This window comes from Spermophilus citellus, assembly GCF_964194105.1.
Source record: "Spermophilus citellus genome assembly, chromosome: 4".
Lineage (NCBI taxonomy): Eukaryota > Metazoa > Chordata > Mammalia > Rodentia > Sciuridae > Spermophilus > Spermophilus citellus.
The window spans coordinates 97,843,505-97,863,259 of NC_138185.1; positions in this window are offsets into that span (position 1 = coordinate 97,843,505).

Consider the following 19,755-nt stretch of genomic DNA (forward strand, 5'->3'; position numbering starts at 1 on the left):
GATAATTTTCTAATAGTCTACATCATGTAGTAAATTATGCTTACTGATTTTCAAAAATGTTATGCCTTGAGTTTTTAGAATAAATTCTAATAGTTCTATGTTATTTTGAGTTATCAAACTCTATTGGCAATTGGTACATTTATTCTTTTCCCGACTGACTACATGGGCCACAATCATCTTCTGGATATTGACCTAATTCTCAGTTGCCTGCAGGCAGATTTTCAACCATCTATGCAGCTCTTCTAATTATTTTCCGTGAAAGGGTTGGTTAGAATTATGTAGTTTGCCCCTGATTAAAGTGAATATCTCTCCATTTACACTTTACTTTCTTTCCTATTCCATTTAGCATTTCAATTTCTTGACCCTAGTTCATTCAAATATTAACGATCCATAGAGGATCCTTTGATGAGGTCATTTTTCAACTGAAAAATCAAAGTGAAAAACAAAACCTTCACCATCACTGAAGTTCTGAGAGGTTATATTTGATTAATTTACAATGATACTTATTTCTAAAGGAGAACCAATTACCAATATTATTTATTGTTAAAATATAGTTTTTTTTCAACTGACACATTGTTATTATACACATTATACACATTTATGGAGTACAATGTGACATTTCAGTGAATCTATATTATATATGTTTATATATGTGTTTATATATGTATACATGTGTATATGAATATACATGTGTATATGTGTATATATGTATGTATGTTCATATATATATATATATATATATATATATATATACTGTTATATGTACTGTGTAATGATAATTTCAACGTAGTTGGTGTATCTACCACCTCAAACATTTATCATTTCTTTATATTAATAACATTCAGAATCTTCTTCACAAGCTATTTTAAAACATTAAATAATTGTTGTTGACTATAGTTTTCCAACTGTGCTCTAGAACATTAGAAAATATTCCTCCCATATAACAGAATCCCTGTATATTAGGCAGATTTTCATTGCTGTGACCAAAATATCTGACAAGAACAACTTTAAAGGAGGAAAAGGTCATTTGGGGTTCACAGTTTCAGAGGTCTTAGTATATGATCAGCCGATTCCATTGCTTTGGTCCTGAGGTGAGGCAGAACATGACAGAAGGTCATAGTAGAGGAAAGCTACTCAACTCATGGCAGCTGAGAAGCAAAGAGAGAAAGAAAAGGAGAGAAGAAGGAAGAGAAGGAGAAGCCTCTGCTGTCTCTAGGGACAAAATATAACCCTCAAAAGCAGGCATCCAGTTCCTTACTTCCTCCCACTCCCCACCTCCCTATAGTTACACCCAGTACAGTAGTCCTTTCAAATTACTAATCTATCAAATGGGCTAATCTACAGACTAGGTTACAATTCTCATGAAATAATCATTTCACCTCTCAACATTGATATGTTGGATGTTGTGTTCCTAATGCATGAACTTTTTAGGAGACACTTTGTATCCAGACTAAAACATTCTATCATGGCCCCCCAAAACTCAGGCCAGGTCACAATGCAAAATGTATTTAGTCTACTCTATAGAAGAGTTCTCTTAGTCTTAAAACTTATATCATCGCTCAAAAGTCCAAACTTGAGATTCAAGGCAAACTTGGCTGTGAGTCACTATTAAGATCAACAGTAAGTTACATATATCCAGTGTACGATAAACAGTAAACATTTTCATTTCAAGATAGAGGAATAGGGGTATATAAAAAAAAACAATAAGAAAAACAACAATACTGAAATCTAGCTGGACAAACAAGTTCAGTAGCTTCATGTCTGGCATCTAGGACATGCTGCTGTGGAATGTGATTTCCAGTGGGCTTGGATAGCCCCACCCCATGGCTTTTCTGGTTATAGCTCCTAAGATCTATTAGGCTGGATCTCTCAGTGACCAGGGGTTTTCTTTGGCCGATGTTCCATATTACTGGCATCTCTTAAATCCCAGGGGTCTCTACTACAACTTTGGCTTTATTCTTACTGCTTCACACATTACCCTCTCAGGGGTATTGCACAGAGATTCTGATTATCCTCCACTCTGCGTGATCTCCCAGGCCTTCCTTTGAATCTCAGCAGAAACCTCCATGACGCTCTAGCTCTATCAACCTGGATTCCTGCAGAACCAGGTGGAGCATAAGCCAGGACCAGGCCAGCTGGAGCAAAAGTGAGGACTCCTCGGACCAAGCTGCATTGGTCTCTATGTGCCTGGAGAGCTGAACACAGTGAAATAAATAAATCCTAGGGAAACAACTTCCTAGACGCCCCTGTGGAAGCAGGATACCCCAGGGTTCCAGGAGTTTTCACTTTTACACCCCTGAGCTGTCGTGAATATGGTCTTACTGATTTTTGAGATGCCCTCACAACATCTTTCTGTATCGTCTCTCTGAAAAATACTCGGCTTCTCTTTAGAGGTGATAATCTCTTTAGCAAACACAACTTTCCTGATCCCAGTTTTATATATGCTTCTCTGGCCAAACCGCAAGTTAGTAAAATCTTTTGTCTCTGCTGTCTGCTCCTGATTCTCACAGTAAACCTGGCTAAAAGTTTCTAGCAATATCTATGCCACTGCCTGAATGCTATACTGCCTTGAAATTTCTTCCACCATATTACTTAGTCCATCACCTTTAAATTTGGCCTTACATAGTCTCAGGACATAGAAAAAAATATACAGAAGTTCTTCACCAGAATCTAACATGAATGGCCTCTTGTCCAATTCCAAATTGAGTCTTGTTTTCCTTTGAAACCTCATGAGTATGGTCTTTACTGTCCACATTTCAGTCTGCATTCTGGTCTTCTAAACTTACTCCAGAATCACCCATTGAGCTCTGAGTATAACGTTCTAAATCTTCTCTAGTCTGTACCTTCAAACGTTTTCCCAAATCTCCCTTCATATTAGTTCCAAAGGCTTCTGAACAACATTGTCAAGTTGGTTACAGCCATAATGCCACTACTGGTACCAATTTCTGTGTTAGTCAACTTTTTGTCCCTGTGACCAAAATACCAGACAAGAACAAGTTAAAGGATAAACATTTATTTTGAGGCTCATGGTTTCATAGGTCTCAGTCCATAATTAGTCAGCTTCATTGCTCTGGGTCTGAGGTGAGGCAGAACATCATGGTGGAAACATACAAGAAAGCTTCTCAGCCCAGGGCAGCCAAGAAGCATAGAGGGAGAGACTACAAGGAGCCAGGAACAAAATATAATCCCCAAGGACATGCCCACAGTGTTCCACTTCCTCCAGCCACAGTCCAACTGACTATAATTACTACCCAATGCAGTATTATTTTCAAATTATCAGTTTATCCTAACCCATTGATTAAGTTATAGCTCACATAACCTGATCATTTCACCTTTGAACATTCCTATTAAATATCATGTGTCCAAAACATGAGCTATTCAGGTGATACTTCATATCCAAGTCATAACACCCTATAACCGTTAACCAACCTCTCTCTCCCACATCCTTCTCAGGTTCTCGTATCCAGTATTATCTTTTCTACTTCTTTAAGATCAAATTTTAATTTTCATATTTAAGTAGAAAATAGTTGTCTTTCTGTACTAGACTTAATTCACTAACATATTATTCTCCAGTTCCATTTATGTTCTTGAAAATGACAGAATGCTTTATGGCTGAATAGTATTCCATAGTGAATCTGCATGTTTTCTTTATCTACTCATCAACTGATGGACACTTTCGGGTTTTGTTTTGTTTTGTTTTCCATTTCTTAGCTATTGTGGATTGTGCTGTAATAAACAAAGGAATGAAAATCTCTCTGACAAAAATATTTCATTTCCTTTGGTTATATATCCTGACTACTGCAGAATCTGGGTAGTTCTACTTCTGTTTTGGGGGGAACTTCCATGTCATTCTCCTTAATAACCATATACATTTATGTTCGCATCAATAGCGTAGGACAGCTTTCTTGTCTCTGCCTCCTCATGAGTACTTATTACATTTGCCATTTTTACTTTAGCCTTTCTAACTGGGGTGAGATCATACCTCATTGTGGTTTTAACTGGCATTTCCTGATGATTACTGATGAACAGTTTTTCATGTGCTTGCTTGCTGTTTGCATATCCTCTTTTAGAAATATCTATTCAGGTCATTTACCTATTTTAAAAATTGTAATTTTTTTGCTATTAGATATTTGTTTTTAAATTATTCAAAATCTTACCAACATAGTAAAATACTTGCTATTTTTACTGTGTTTTTCCCTTAAATTTTCAATGAAAATGATTATTTAACCTTGTGAAGTGACAAATATCAAATATAGTTTATTAAAATAAATATGTGCATCACAGACTAAAGTGATGTGATGTTTTTGTGCTCCCTTTGATTATTATCACCATATCAGGCAAAGCACTCACCGTCCTTCATTATAATTGCCCTGATAACTTGTTCAAGGGGCCATGTGCTATTTGAATTTATTCACTTCTTTGTAATGATTGATTCTATGTTGTTACCTAGAGCAACTTACACACCTTCAAGAAGCCTTGTTGGCCACTCTAATGCCTCTGTCCCTTTTTTCTTTGTGTCCTTTGGCCTTGCTATGAATACTACCAGTATCACTCTGCATGCCATCGTATCCTGTGGTTGCCTGATCCAGCTCTTTATTTATGTAATTCTGTTGGACATAGTCGCCTCTTGTTTATATGTGTGGTGTGTGTGTGTGTATGTGTGTATGTGTGTGTACAAGGACCACACATTTTAATAGCAAAAATGACAATATTAAGGACAAGTGCCAATTGTTGAATGTTTTCTAAGTTGTGCCACATGTCTTGGAGCCTATAATGCTGACAATTTATCTCCTTCACTGAGGGGGAAAAAAATTTGGTACTGTGAAAGCTCACTAGGTTTTACAAATCTAACTTTGTGGAAGTTTTTATTATGATGATTATTGGACTGTGTGAGGCTAGCTTTGAACTCCTGAGTGCAGCAAGTGCTCCTTCCAAACTCAGGGTTCCAAGTAGCAAGGAATACAGTTACACACCATCCTTCCCAGTGAAATTTTTATTTTAATGACAAGAGCACTACTCTGTACAAATTTTTAAGCAACACAATCTCAACTGAAAAACAAGGCTGTGAATCAGACCAAAATAATTTCTTCCCAAATAATAAATACATTTTAAAATGAGGTGCAGAACATTCCCAGGAAACAAAGATCTGCTGTATTTTGGAACAAATCAGTTTTGGAGAGGTGAATAGCCCCTGGACAGTGCTCAGAAACAGCATCACTTACTCAGGTCATGAGGTGAGGAGGCCCTTCCTGTCTACCTCCACCTCTGCCTTTCCTGATTTTATGGCTGCTACCTCTCCCTTTCCCCTGAAAACAAAACATTGGAAAGGTTGGTGGTATGAGCTGAGCATTCCTCATCCAAAAATTCAAAACCTGAAATGCTCCAAAAAGTGAACTAACTTATGTGAGCCAATGCCACATGAGGAAAATTCCACACCTGCTTCATGTATGCAGCTACACTAAAATTTTTATATAAAATAAACTTCAGGCTATGCATATAAGGTGTATGTGAAACAATATAGGAATAAATGGCTAGACATCGGCGCCACCCCCAAGATGCTTGATTACACCACAATTATGGTCCAATTTTTTTTTTAAGTCTAAAATTGGTTATACTTCTTGTCCCAAGCTTTCAGAAAAGGGATACTCAACCCACAGTGGAACTTTTAACAGAGAAAATGAAATCTTTCTCACTCTTCCAGCTTTGCAACCTTATACCGTATCAGGTCTCTTTCAGGAGTATCCCATTCCTACCAGGCCATTGCTGAATCATAATTCATTAATACTTGAATTTTCAGAGAAATATATGCTTGGAAGGGCAGAAAAGGACCATTTTTACATGTAACTTTTGTACAGAATGAAAAGCAAATAATTGTCTTACCATTTTGTTCAAAAATAAGCAAGGTCTTTGTCTTCTAGGTTTTTGTTTTCCGTTCACTTTTTATAGTACATAAAAGAAGTACAATTTTTTTTTCTTGTGAAGTAAGACTAAGCAAACAATGGATCTTTGTTCATCTATGTCATAAATTTACATCTTCTAACTTGAAAACATTTATTTGATTTATTCTTTTACTATAATAGTTATGGCTATCAAATTATTTCTTTCTTGTAGTATTATAGGAAATAAGTTTTAGAAACATATGATCTCAGAGTCATATGTGATCAAGCACTTTTCAACTTTGGTTATATAATAAATTCTTGAATCAAGGATTTCAATGTAAATATAATCTTTGATCTCTCTAGGATTCATACCTGGCACTTTTAAAGTCCAGGTGAGGAAGGGTTTGCTGAAAGTCCATTTCTTCAGGGGAACAAATGATTCCATGAAGTATGTAATGCAAGGAGGGATAAGCAGAATACCAATGTCAGAGTAGAGAGTGGGTGCCAGTCAGTCTTACCTCTATCACATGGATGGCCTGTAGTTTTTCTCTCTGTACAGATACAAGCCTAAGCCCAAGAATATACACATGCAAAGTATGTCAGAGTATGCAAACCTACAGACCTGTGTTCTAACAAACTTTAACTGAACAGAGAGAGGGAAGGTTGCCCTTAGAGATTTGGCCACAATGGGCATTGGTAGTGACACCAAATGGCATCAATGGAGGGCAGGTGCTGGAAGCCATGAAGGGGGAGTATAAACTGGTAGATGGTTTGATTGGTGAGGGCCCGTGCATGGGTCCCCAGACTAAAGACACTAATGCTAATGATCATAATCAGAGTTGAGGAAGAAGGACTTGGTGAAGGTCCCTGGAACACCGTTTTGCCCTCCCCTCCCCCAAGGTGTGAATAGCCTATGGAAATGTAAATGGAAGCCTGCTTTCTTTCAAAGTGTATTATCTTTACTTATGTATTTTAACATTTTACTTTTTAGAGAATTAGAAGTACCTTACTGACTTCTTAATGTAGGTATTCATCTCAGCTAATTCCTTGTACATTTTTTTATTATTATTGAAAGGCAATACTATTCCCAGTCATGGAAGAATATGCATATAAGTCCCTCAAGAGGAAATGCACTTGTAAGTGGAAGCTTAATCAAATGCCAAAAGAACACTGATTGGTATATTGTTGTCCATTACTCCTAATCCAGCTTTTTGTCCTAAACTTGTGCACTGTTCAGCACCTGTCTTTACTTACGTTTCCTTTATAGCATAGGGTTAGTGATATCCTCCAAGTTAGCAATTGGTCACAAACACATATCCAAAATCATTTCTATTACAACCTATGCCCTTATAATTTTATGGAAATCACTATATTTTGTATCAGTAAACTATATAACTTTTAATAAGAATGTGGTTATGCAAGCCAGGCATGGTGGACAAGCCTGTAATCCCAGCAGTTTAGGAGGCTGAGACAGTAGGATTGAGAGATCAAAGCCAGCCTCAGCAAAAGTGAGGTGCTAAGCAAGTCAGTGAGACCCTGTCTCTAAATAAAATACCAAATAGGCTGGGAATGTGGCTCAGTGGTTGAGTGCCCCTGAGTGCATTCCCTGATACCAAAAAAAAAAAAAAAAGAATATGACTATGCATAATTATTTACAATATTAAGTAAGCAAATGTATGGTTTTTTTTTTTTTTTTGGAGGACTATCGAAGAACAAACTAAAACCAGGAAGCAAATCTGAATTTAAACAAAGATGTGACTACCTTTTGTCACATGAATCTTGACTGCCGTGGATTGTCTGCTCAGTATGTCTACTATGTGAAGTGTTTACAAATTTAAGGGTTTACAAATATCAAAAATAATACTGTTTTTTCAACACAGCTGCATATCTATATACTTATAAAGAATTTTAGAAGTTATAAAGGCTACCTATCACTTGGTAGTTCTTGGGAACCACCAAGAAGCATTATAGACCTTGAGAACCACTATCAACTTACATCAAGAGAGATACTAATAAAGCAGGTGACCTCTGACATTTACCTACAGACTCCTGCCCCATTCTTACCACTTAAGCATTCTTACAACCAGGAGCTATATATACTGTTGCCTTATTTCATTGTTGATTTTATGCCTTTTTTCCCCATTCTTTCTTTGTTTATTTTTATACCTTCTTGTCCCACCAAAATTTTTGAGGTGGCCACTTCAGACCATTGAATAAATTTTCAGATTAATTCCCATTCAATGTTGATCATTTTTAATTCAGAAGTAAAATTTCATCTATAATACCATATGTCACTTTCCTTACAATGTACACTGAGCTTAATTGAAATCATTCTCTATGTTTTTCATGTCCATACAAATGAGCATAGGAGAACTGAGATTTCTCTTTTAAACAGATGAATAAATGTATCATGCTGGGATCTTGAATTCACATTTTAAGAGGTATAAACCTCTATGGGAAAATGACTTAATCTATAGTAAAAATACATTTGGAAAACCAAACAGATGATTTATATCTGTTTAAAACTTTTTTTAACTCTTTCATTTGCTTTTAGTTTTAATATTTCTCAAGTATGTATAAGGTCTTTATGAATTTTCCTAAAGATCATTGGACAGATCGTTTATATTTTTACTTAAATATTTTTCAAAGGATAGAAAGTAGTCTAAATTTTATAGTCTTACAATTGGATAAAGAATGTATTTTCATTCATATAGTAAATAATTTTAACCTGTTTACTGTTTATTAGGAAAGAGTATTGAACGTAGGGGTGCTCTATCCTGGACATGTATCCCCAGCCATTTCTATTTTTTTTTTTTTTTTTTTTTTTGAGACAAGGAGTCACTAGGTTGCCAAAGCTGGCCTCGAACTTGTGATCCTCCTGTCTCAGAGGCCTCCCAAATAGCTGGGATTACAGGTATGCACCACTGTACCCAGTACCATTTACTCAGTTTTTTGGTGGTATTTATATTAAAGGAATTTAGAATTTTAGCTACATTATATATTCCTGGAAAGTGACCAAAATATTACCATAGGTCAAATATCTCTTGTCTGAAATGCTCAGGACCAGAGATGTTTTGGATTTTGAAATATTTCCATATACATAATGAGAGATCTTGTAGACAGGGTGTGAGTCTACACAAAATCCATTTATGTATATACACCTTATACACATATACTATGGGTAATTTTGCACAGTATTTTTAACAATTTTGTGCATGAAACAAAATTTCACAGTGTGAAATTTTCTACTTGAAGTGTTACATCTGAGCTCAAACAGTTTTAAATTTGGAATATTTTTAACTTTGGACTTTTGGGTTTTAAATATTCAATCTATGTTACCACCTGGTTAATTCTTTGATCGAATTGGCATTGTGGATCCAAGAATAAATCCAAATATAATGTTAGTTTTTGTACAGGATGAAAATATTGAAGTTTGGGAAGTTTGGAGCTGTTTTTCGTCTTTTTTTTTTTTTCTGGTTCAAAATAGCATGTGTTTGAGGCCAGCAACAAGCAAGTTCACACCTGTGTGCTGATAATTGCTAGGACAAAGTAAAATGACATAATTTCTCTGTGTTGAGGCCCAAGAAGATGACACACAGTAGAGAAAGTCTATAAGGTTACAGCGCCCAACACTTGTGACTGGTGCCCTTCACAGGGAATCATCGGTGCTAGAGCCACTCTAGGCTTGTTGAGTGTGGTCAACAAGCCAATTGGCAATGAGTCAATACTCAAACTACAACAAAATAGTAATTATCAGAGCACATTATTGATGCATAATAGTTCTGTCACTTTGAATACTAAAACAAGTTCTCAATTATGAAAATTCCTACATAATGCAAGATATTGGTCTTTGAATGTGAATGGTGGTTCTAACTTTTGTAAAAATGTCTTCACATTTAGATATTGCTTTGTAACTTTAAAAGTGCTCTCATACACAACACTACATTTTTTCCTCTAGAAAGTTCTGAGGAAAAGCTATGCCCTTGGTTTTCACAAAGCAGTTAGAGAAATTAGAGAGAGAGAGGTCAAGTTTCCAAGGATACTTATAGGATAGAAGAGGGGCTGCACTAAAATCTAGGAGTTTTTTGCAAACTGAGTGCTCTCTCTAATACCGCTTTTAAATGATTTCTTCAGACTAGGTATAATAGAAATGATAAGTAAATTTTTTTTTTTTTGAGATGAGTTCTGGCAACATCATCCAGACTGGCCTTGAAATCCTCCTACCTCAGACTCCTGGGTATGTAGAGTTACAAGCATGCGCTACCATGACTAACTTAATTCCATGTAATTAATATATTTCCCAATCTCCTGAACTTATACAATACACACACACACACACACACACACACACACACTGTTGGCTACTTCAAACAAGCCAAGAAAAATAAACATTGAACATTTCATATAAGCATATGAAGATGGTTTAAGATCCTCCAGCATGTCTAGGCAATAACAGAGACAAATCCAATCAAGCACCAATAAAATATTTGTAAATTTTATCTACCTGATTAGCTGAATGACAAGTTCATTCCCATCCTATAGCCACATAGGTCCAATTTTGTTAGTTTTAATTTTATAATGGATTGCTTTAGTCAGCCAGTTATTTTGACTTGAGGATAAAGCAAAAGCGCTTAGATGCCCACCAAATGTGGGCAGTAAAGAAAATGTTCATCTTTATTTATTTTTCTATGTCATAGTCTTCATAAATGTAATCCCTGCACTTGAAATTGCATCCCTGGGTTTTACAGAGGCAGCTGACCCCATCTTATTAGAGCAGTTCTGATAAATGGCATCTTTTACCTTTCCACACAGAGCACACTTACACATGGAAATCTCAAATATATGTTGCATCCTAACAAGCTGTCCTCTTTCACAGTTAAATTTAAACCTCAAGTATTAAAAGGAAAAACTAGAATTTATCTGTTATTTATGTCAGATATGAATTCATCTAATCCTTACAGAAGCATCCCAGTCTGAATATATGGAACCAATTAACAAAGGGAGTAAACAGAAGATTAAAGAGGGTCATAGGAGTTGTCCCAGGGCAGGTCCCTCTCTCTGGCAGCTTCCAAGTTTTTCTTTCCTCTTTTGCACTTTAGTTCAGGCTCCTATGGGAACACCCATCTCAAACCCGGGCTCTGAACCCCAGGTGTGCTAGATTAAGATGGCAGAATAAAGGCATTGAGAAAGCCATGGAGATCTGAGAGGTAACTAGTGACAAATCCACTGGAGTGTATATCGATTGTGAGTGAATCAGATCCATGCACACACTTAAGAGCAGAGTTCTGCCCATACAGTCTGAGTCTTCAATTTTAGCAAGTCTATTCTGCACTACTTATTCTTTTTATACTTTCCTATTTGTTTGATTTTTTAAAAATGCAATTGCAAAAACCACTGAATTAAAAAACAAAAATGAATTCTGATACTAACTTTTGTCATATGGGCACATGCTGAAGTCATAAATACACAAGATGGAGACATGGTGGCAAGAAAAGTACCAGGTAACCACCACCAAAGTAATTGAAAATCCCTAGCCTCATGCGCTCTTCACAATCACTAAAACGTCCCCCCCCCCCTTACAAAGAAAACATCTACAGTGATTTCTAAAATTGTGTATTATCTTTGCCTGTTCTATATATTTGTATGAATGGAAATGCATGATTTCTTTGTGACTTTTCTTTGGGAGATTTTCGCATATTTTTACCTCAAACAGTCATTCATTGATTCTCATTGAACTTAATGCATGAACAGGTCATCATTTATTAATCCACACTGTTATGGATGACTATTTGAGTTTTTCCAGATTTTGGTGATTGTCAATATCCTATTAAGAATATTCTTGGACCTATCCTATGGGGCACACACATGTGCATTTTTATTGCAAAAGTATGACTATTGACAGTATGACTTCATAGTGTATATGAATGTTCAACCTTAATGAATAACATCAAGCAACTTTCCAAAGTGTTACATAAATTTTTATTCTCATTAATATACAAGAATTCCAATTGTTTCATATCTTTGCCAGAGCTTGAAAAGGCCAGTCTTTTTATTATAAGCCATTCTCATGGATGTAGGGTAATCTCTCACTGTGGTTTAATGCATATTCCTCTGAAGAATAATGACACAGAGCACCCTATCATGTCTTTACTCTCATTGTGACATTATGAGTAATGTACTGACATCTGTGAGTGATATGAAGTTGGGAGCAAATTTAATTCTTTCAGTATGAATATCAAACTGAAATACCATTTATTAGGAAAGACCATCCTTTCTCCATACCGCCACAGTGTTCTCTTTCTATTGTAACAATTAGTTACATATTTCTGTTCCCATTTGTCTGTCTGTACCTTATTATTTAAAGTACTGTAGCTTTATAATCAGTCTTGATTGTTGGTAGAGTCCTTCTTTAAGATTACCTTGGTCAGCTTTGCCCCTTTTGATCATATATAAATTTTAAAATCAGCTTTTCAAATATTACTTTTAGAAATCTTGTTGGGATGTCTATGGAGTTGCTGAGATTTCATTGATCATCTTAATGAAGAACTCGTTGTCGGTCTTTCAATCATGGAATATGACACAGTCCTTCATTTAGGTAGGTCTTCATTAATTTCACTTAATAATGTTACATGGTTTTCTGTGAGGAAGTTTTAAAACATTTGATTTTTTTTCCTAGCTTATTTGGTGAATGTAAGTTCTAACATAATTATATCATTTTTTTTAAATTACATTTTTATACTGGCCTTCTCTACAATGCCCTTGTTAAATTAACTTAATTTCATTTAATAGATTTGTTTGTAGCAAATCTTTTGTCAAATTAAAAAATTTCCCTTTGTGAAAGTTGATGATACCTAAACAAAATTGTTATTGTCAGACAAAATAAGAGCCAGGTAGTTATGCAGAGGAGAGCTCTTCATAAGACTTTTCACAAGGACTCCAGAAAAGCCCAAAAGAGACTTCTTCAAGTTGTAAAAGCACTTGATACTTTGTCTTTCATGTCTGCACAGATTTCTATAACAATATTTAATATTCTCTAAGGCAGCAACAATTCAGACTAGATGCTCTGGGCAGAACATTTGCCAACAAGGACACCTCCACCAATAAGCTCATGCCAACTATTCCCTTGAGTCTGCAAGGCTAATGGATTTTGTATCTGAAGTCAGCTTTTTCCCTGCTATGGCCAAAAGAACTCAGAAATAACAATGTAAAGAAGGAAAAATTTATTTGGGGCTCATGGTTTCAGAAGTCTTAAGTCTGCGGATGGGTGACTTCATTGCTTGGGCCACAGTGAGGCAAAACACTATGGCAGAAGGGTGCAGAGGAGGAAAGTAGCTTAGGCTATGGCAACAAGGAAGCAGAAAAGAGAGCTCAGCTCCCAGAGACAGAATATAAACCACAAAGGTACGCCCCCAGTGAGCTATCTCCTCTAGCCACACCCTAAGGGTTTGTAGTTACCACCCAGTTAATCCCTATAGTGGATTAACCTACTGATAACAGTTCTCAGAATCTGATCATTTCACTTCTCAACTTTCTTGAATTATCCTACACATGAGCTTTTGGGGACCCCTCATATCTAAACCATAAGAGTATCAAAATAACTTGTAGAAATTTCTCCCTTTTTTTGCCCTTAAAACCTTCCCCTTGCTTTAACCTCCTTGAATATGCCCATAGTTAACTATGACATGAGTATTCCCATCACAATGCAGTGCTCCACTGTTTCCAATATCATGAACCTTTGGAAAACCTCTCTGATTGCTATTTAGATTTATATTTTAAATATGTCATGTTAAGGGTTTAATTATGAAAGATTCTTAAACTTCATGTCTATTTACAGAAGTGAAAGTAAGATTTATTCATTTCTACTTTTACTGGCAAGTTAAAGAATTGATTTGCAGCTGTTAGACTAACTTAAGATTCCTGAAATAAGCCCCAGTTGGTCTTATAAACTGCTGAATATTGTTGAACAATAACATTTACATTTTTGTATGCTTATGTTTATGAAGAATATTATCCAGAACTGTTCCTTTTTAAAATTTTCATTTAGGTATTGTATTACAGATTGGCCTCATAAAAATGTTAGAAAGTGTTCCTTTATTCTTTGGTAGAAACTGTGAAATATTTGTTTTCTGTCTTCATAAAATATTTGGTAGAGGGGCTGGGGTTGTGGCTCAGCAGTAGAGCACTCACCTAGCATGTGCAAGGCCCTGGGCTCGATCCTCAGCACCACATAAATATAAATAAACAAAATAAAGGTATTATGTACAACTAAAAAATAAATATTAAAAAAATATTTGGTAGAATCCAGGCCTAGAGTTGCCTTTGTACATTTTTATCAAGGATTTGATTTTATTATTTCTAATGCATTCATACTCATTTTTTTAATTTGTCCTTTTAGTAAGTTTTGTCATTTGTGAGATTTATAATGTTTATACTTTATCATTCAGAAGAGCAATTCTTTGTATCTTTTCTGCTGTATTCATGATCAGCCTTGTTGAGAGTGAATCATTTTGATTTTTTTCCTTACACCAATTTCTCACTTTATTGACTTTTTCTATTAGATATTGTTCTTAAGTTGTTTATGCTCCTTTTAATATGCATATTCTTTTTTATTTTGTTTGTATTTAATTTGCTTTTCTATCCATACCCTCTTGATTTTTAGGGCTTTTTTTCTCTGTATATTTGTCTTCAAAAGTATGGATGTAGAATCTTTTTTTAAAAAAATCATTCAATTAAATTATTTTTGTAGATTCTTTTTTGATTAGTGAGTTACTTACAAATATATTTTTAGTTAATAGTCAAATATTTTGAGGTACTTCTGTGTTCTTTTTAAATATTCCTTGGGATTTGTGTATTTTTTGGCTTTGATCTTCAGCTTCCTTCCACTGAACTCTGAAATCATATTTTTCATTGCTTTGTGGCCAAATCAAAGTATTTTATGGTGTGGTTCTTTCTGTGTGGTTGTTTAAATTTAATCAGCTTTAAAAATTAAATTATTTAAATGTTCTGTTATTCAGCCCTCTTTTTAATATCAGTAGCTGAGGAAAGTAAATACAAACCTTGTATGATGATTAGAGATTCTTGTTTCTCTTTTTAGTTCTGACAATTTTGACACATTAAATACACTTGAGCCTATTTTTTTAAATGTTACAAATTTAGAATGATTACATCTTCCCAGTAAATTACAAGATACCTCTATTTATTTCTAGAAATAATCCTTGTCTTAGAGTCTACTTTATCTGACATTGATATGATACGGTTATACTGGCTTTCTTTTGGTCAGTGTTTATATAGTTTTTCTTTTCTATCCTTCACTTTCAGACTTTCCAGATCCTTGTTTTTGAAGAGTATTTCTTTTAGCAGCACATATGGAAGTTATCTTTAGTGTCTGTGAGTGGTTACATCAGAATTCCATGTATCTTGCTATATAAGGTCCAAGATAAATAATTAATTTTCTACTTCTCATACAAATGTTGAAAAACAGACTTGGGTCTCACTTTTCCCCTTAAAATTAACTGATATTGAAATGTAATTTTAGTCCATATTCATCCCTTTCAATTTGGAGAAATGTAGCTATTTGATGTCATAGCCATAAAATTTGCATTAATATAGTGATCTTGACTCTGATTTTATTGAGCTTTTTGCTGAACTATCTGAGCTTCTTGTGTTTTTATTCATAGCTAAACATGAATGCTCACAAGCTTTACATTGTATTGGCTAACTGGAGCTCACAAAACACAGCTTATATGGTGCAAACTCCAAATTTATCATCAAAATGCTGATACATTTATTAAAGCCCAGTGTTTTTGCCTTTGTTAAATTTATAATTGCATAAACAAAACAAAATCCAAACATTTTAAAATGCAAACCACATCAGAAAAGGCATTAAATAGAAGATAGACATCTATTTTAGAAACATAACTGTTGCTCTAATTGGTTCTCTACACAACAAAAATAAAGAAAGGATAATTTATGACGAACCAGGAGTGATGTACTTATTAGAAAGCAAGTTAAATTCCAAGATCATATACTACATGTGTTAGTCAGATTTCCATCACTGTGACAAAAATAACTGGCAAGAACAACTTAGGAGAGAAAAAAATTCATGTTGGACTCAAGATTTCTGAGGTTCAGTACATGGGTGGACAACTCCATTGCTCTGAGCCCAAGATAGCATAGCAGAAAGGAAGGGCATGGCGGGGCAAAGTTTCTCAGTTCATGGCAGCCAGGAAGCAGATAGAGAGTAAGCAGATTGGTAGTAGATACACAATACCCAAGGGAATGCTCCCAATGACCTACACCCTACCTGCCTTCAGTTATCCTCAATACAGTTCTCCTTTCAAATTGCTAATCCATCAAATGGATTAATTCATTGTCTAGGTTACAGCTCTCATATTCTGATCGTTTCAGCTGTAAACATTCGTCAATTCATACATGAACTTTCTGGGTGGACATATCCAAACAATAACACTGCAGGAACCAGTGAGCTCAAATAGCCAAATAGCTCAAATAGCCAAGCACTGGACCAGGGGAAAGTTGGGACTCAACCTGATATTCCTACATGAAATCAAGCATGTAAACCTCTGCAATCTCAGTGAGGAAGTTGCTTCCCAGCAAAGGAAAGGTATGAAAAGTATTTTGTTCTGGCTTCTGTGAGAAAAAATAATAACAGCAATAAAACCAACAAGAAAAAATAGAAGGAAGAGGGGAACAACACGTGCTTATTGTGGAAATATGAGACCATGGGACTGCCTTTAAGTTTAGAAATCAACCTTACATTCCCGCTTGGTCAGAAAAACAAATTCAAAATAGCAACAACAACAACAACAAAAATTAGATTAATGTAAACCCAGGCTGAAAAACCAAACACAAATAGAAAATAAAAATCAAGTGCCCACTGGAGAAGAACACTCCCAAATACAGCCTGTAGGATCAGTTAGATAGATAAATACACAATTATGCAACCCAAGTAAATAAGACACTAAGAGAGAGATAGTCATTGGGAAAATAATTTGGACACATCAGGACTTTAGATGTCAAACTCTGCAGATATCTATATAAAATAAGCATACAGGCTTTATTATACATTACAAAAACAAAATTATGCTGAATATATGCATAAAATGATAAAATAAAAAGTCTATAAGGAATACAAACTATTAAAAATTATAAGCCAGATTTAACAAATAAACCAAATACAATTTTTAGAAAATAAATGTCTTCATTAAGAATAAATTCTTATACATGTCTTAAATAAATGAGACAGCAGGAGGGAAAATGGGCAAACTGACGAAAATAAATGTAGCACAGGAAAGCTAGTAGTAGAAAATATGCAAGTTTAAGACATACTGAGGACAGAGTGAGAAGTCATAATGATAGTTCAAAAATATTCCAAAATGAGAAAATAAATAGAACTAGGGAGAGGCACAAATTTTTCTAAACTTATTAAAATTCACAAAAGCCATAGATTAAAAACAAAAGCATACAACAACATCCTATATAGGAGAAAAATGTTTAAATATATACTTATACACATTGAGTATACCTGAAAATATTAGAAGAGAGAAAGACAGGGGGAGTATAGAAGGGGAGAAAGAAAGAGGCAGACAGACTCCTAAAAGACAACAAAAAGAAAGTTATATTACCTTAAAAAAGAGAAAAGATAGAAAATTTCTTGAAATAGCAACAATGCAAGTCAGAAGTTCACGAAAAACTGTTTAAATTGCTGAGAGATAATAAATGCCAATGTAGAATCACAGTCCTAGAAAAACTGATTTTCAACAATAAGAACTCAAAAGACGATTTTCAGATTAGAAAACAAGGCCCCAGACAAAACAAAAACAGAGGGTGTTCACTTCAGCTGACATATGCCAAGGAAATCAAAACAGAAATAAAGAAGAAATATGAAACACTCAAAGAAAAAAAGTTTCAACAGGCAAAAATACTGAGAAAATGGTAAAAACAAAAATTAATTTTTTTTTGCACAAAATATACAATAATGTAAGGGTCTAACTCATGGTGTTATTAAAATAAGAAATTTAAAAATAATGAACATAAATGGCATGTATGTGCAGAATGATAGGTGTTTACATTCCATAATGCCCTTAATCTGAAAGTTGGATTCTGATTAATGTTGGACTTAAAATTTTAATGGAAAAACATTTTTAAAGTAGAAATTGTTCAAATCATTACAGGAAACATTGACAAATAAGGAAGAAGAGAAGAAAGGAAGAAGAAAAACAGTATAACAGGATAGAATCAGTATACACACTGATAGATGAAGAAGTGAGTGCAAACATATAATTAATCTTTACCACTGCAAACAGTATAAACAAATCAGAAAAACCTTTTTGTAAAGAACTGGAGAATAAGTAGTTCTGTAGGCTATTGGTTTCTATCCAGTCACTCAACTGTGCTGTTCAGCACGAAAACATCTATATGCAATATGTAAATGAATGGCTGTCTTCCAATAAGACTTTGTTTACAAAAATAAGCAATAGTCTAGATTTGCACAGTATGGCAATATTTACTGATTTTTGGCCTAAACTTACAATTGAAAAATAAAGTAGTTAAGAGCAGGAAAAAGGAAAGAGTATTCTCTTTTACCCCTTACACTAAATGTCCTACAAAACGTCCCAGCTAGTGCAGTAAGACAAGAAAAGGAAATAAAAGTGTTAAGGTACGATTCTAACATTCCAAATAAAACTCCATGTCTTTTTGAAAAAAAGACAAAAGATTTATTCTGGCAAGTGCCAAGGGAGCAGAAGGCAGACAGTTCTGTAGTCCAAGACAATGAATGCAGGTGGGGGGGTCATTTAAACAGAAAAACAACAAAGTGGGGCAGATGGGAGAAGCAAGAAGAGTCATAAGTACATTCTCAGAAATCTGCACCTCTTGTACCCACTCAGGAAGTAAGTCAGCACAAGCTCCATAGTTTAAAGATGGTGTCGGGGTGCAAGTGGGTAGAGATGTCAGCTTCTATTAGAGTGGGCTCTTACAGGAAGGGGAGTCAACTGCTCACTCAGGGTGAGATATCTTGAGCAGAATGGGGTCAATCTGACTTAACTCTCAAATCAGCCCATAACAAAAGGCATATAGATTTTGAAGAAAGGAATTAAGTTGTTTTTATTGATATGATGTATTTCTTTTTGTTTTTCAGCAGTACAGATTTAGCATTCCTAAGAGAAAAAAATGAAATCCAGAATGTTCCAAAATATGAAACATTTTGAGCACAGACATGACACTACAAGTGGAAAATTCTACACCATGAAATTTTGCTTCCTGCATAAAAGCGTTGTACAAAATTCAGTCCGGATAAATAAGGTGTGTATGAAACATAAATGTATTTCATATATAGACTTGGCACACATCCCCAATATATCTGTATTTGAAAAAAAATCATAAAGAACTGAAATATTTCTGGCCCCACATAAGACATACTCAACCTATATTCTATGTATGGATATACCAGTTGTTTGGCCATTCACCTGTTGAAGAAAATTTAGGTTGTTTCCTGTTTGGGCTGTTATAAATAAAACTGCTATGAACATTTATCTGCAAATTTCTGCATGTAATTATATTTCTGTTTCTTTGGGATAAAGACCCAAGAATTCAATTCATGGGCCATATGGAAAAATAAATGTTAATTTATTTTAATTGCCAAACTCATGTCTAAGAGGCTGTACCATTTAACATTCCTACCAGCAGTGCAAAAGCCATCAAGTTGCTCTGAATCCACATCAGTCTTTTTTTTATAGATTCTGAATTCTTTTGTTAAAAAAGTACCTTTATTTTTATGTGATACTGAGGATCGAACCCAGGGCCTTATGTGTGTCAGGCGAGCACTCTACCACTGAGCCCCCGCCCCAGCTCACATCAG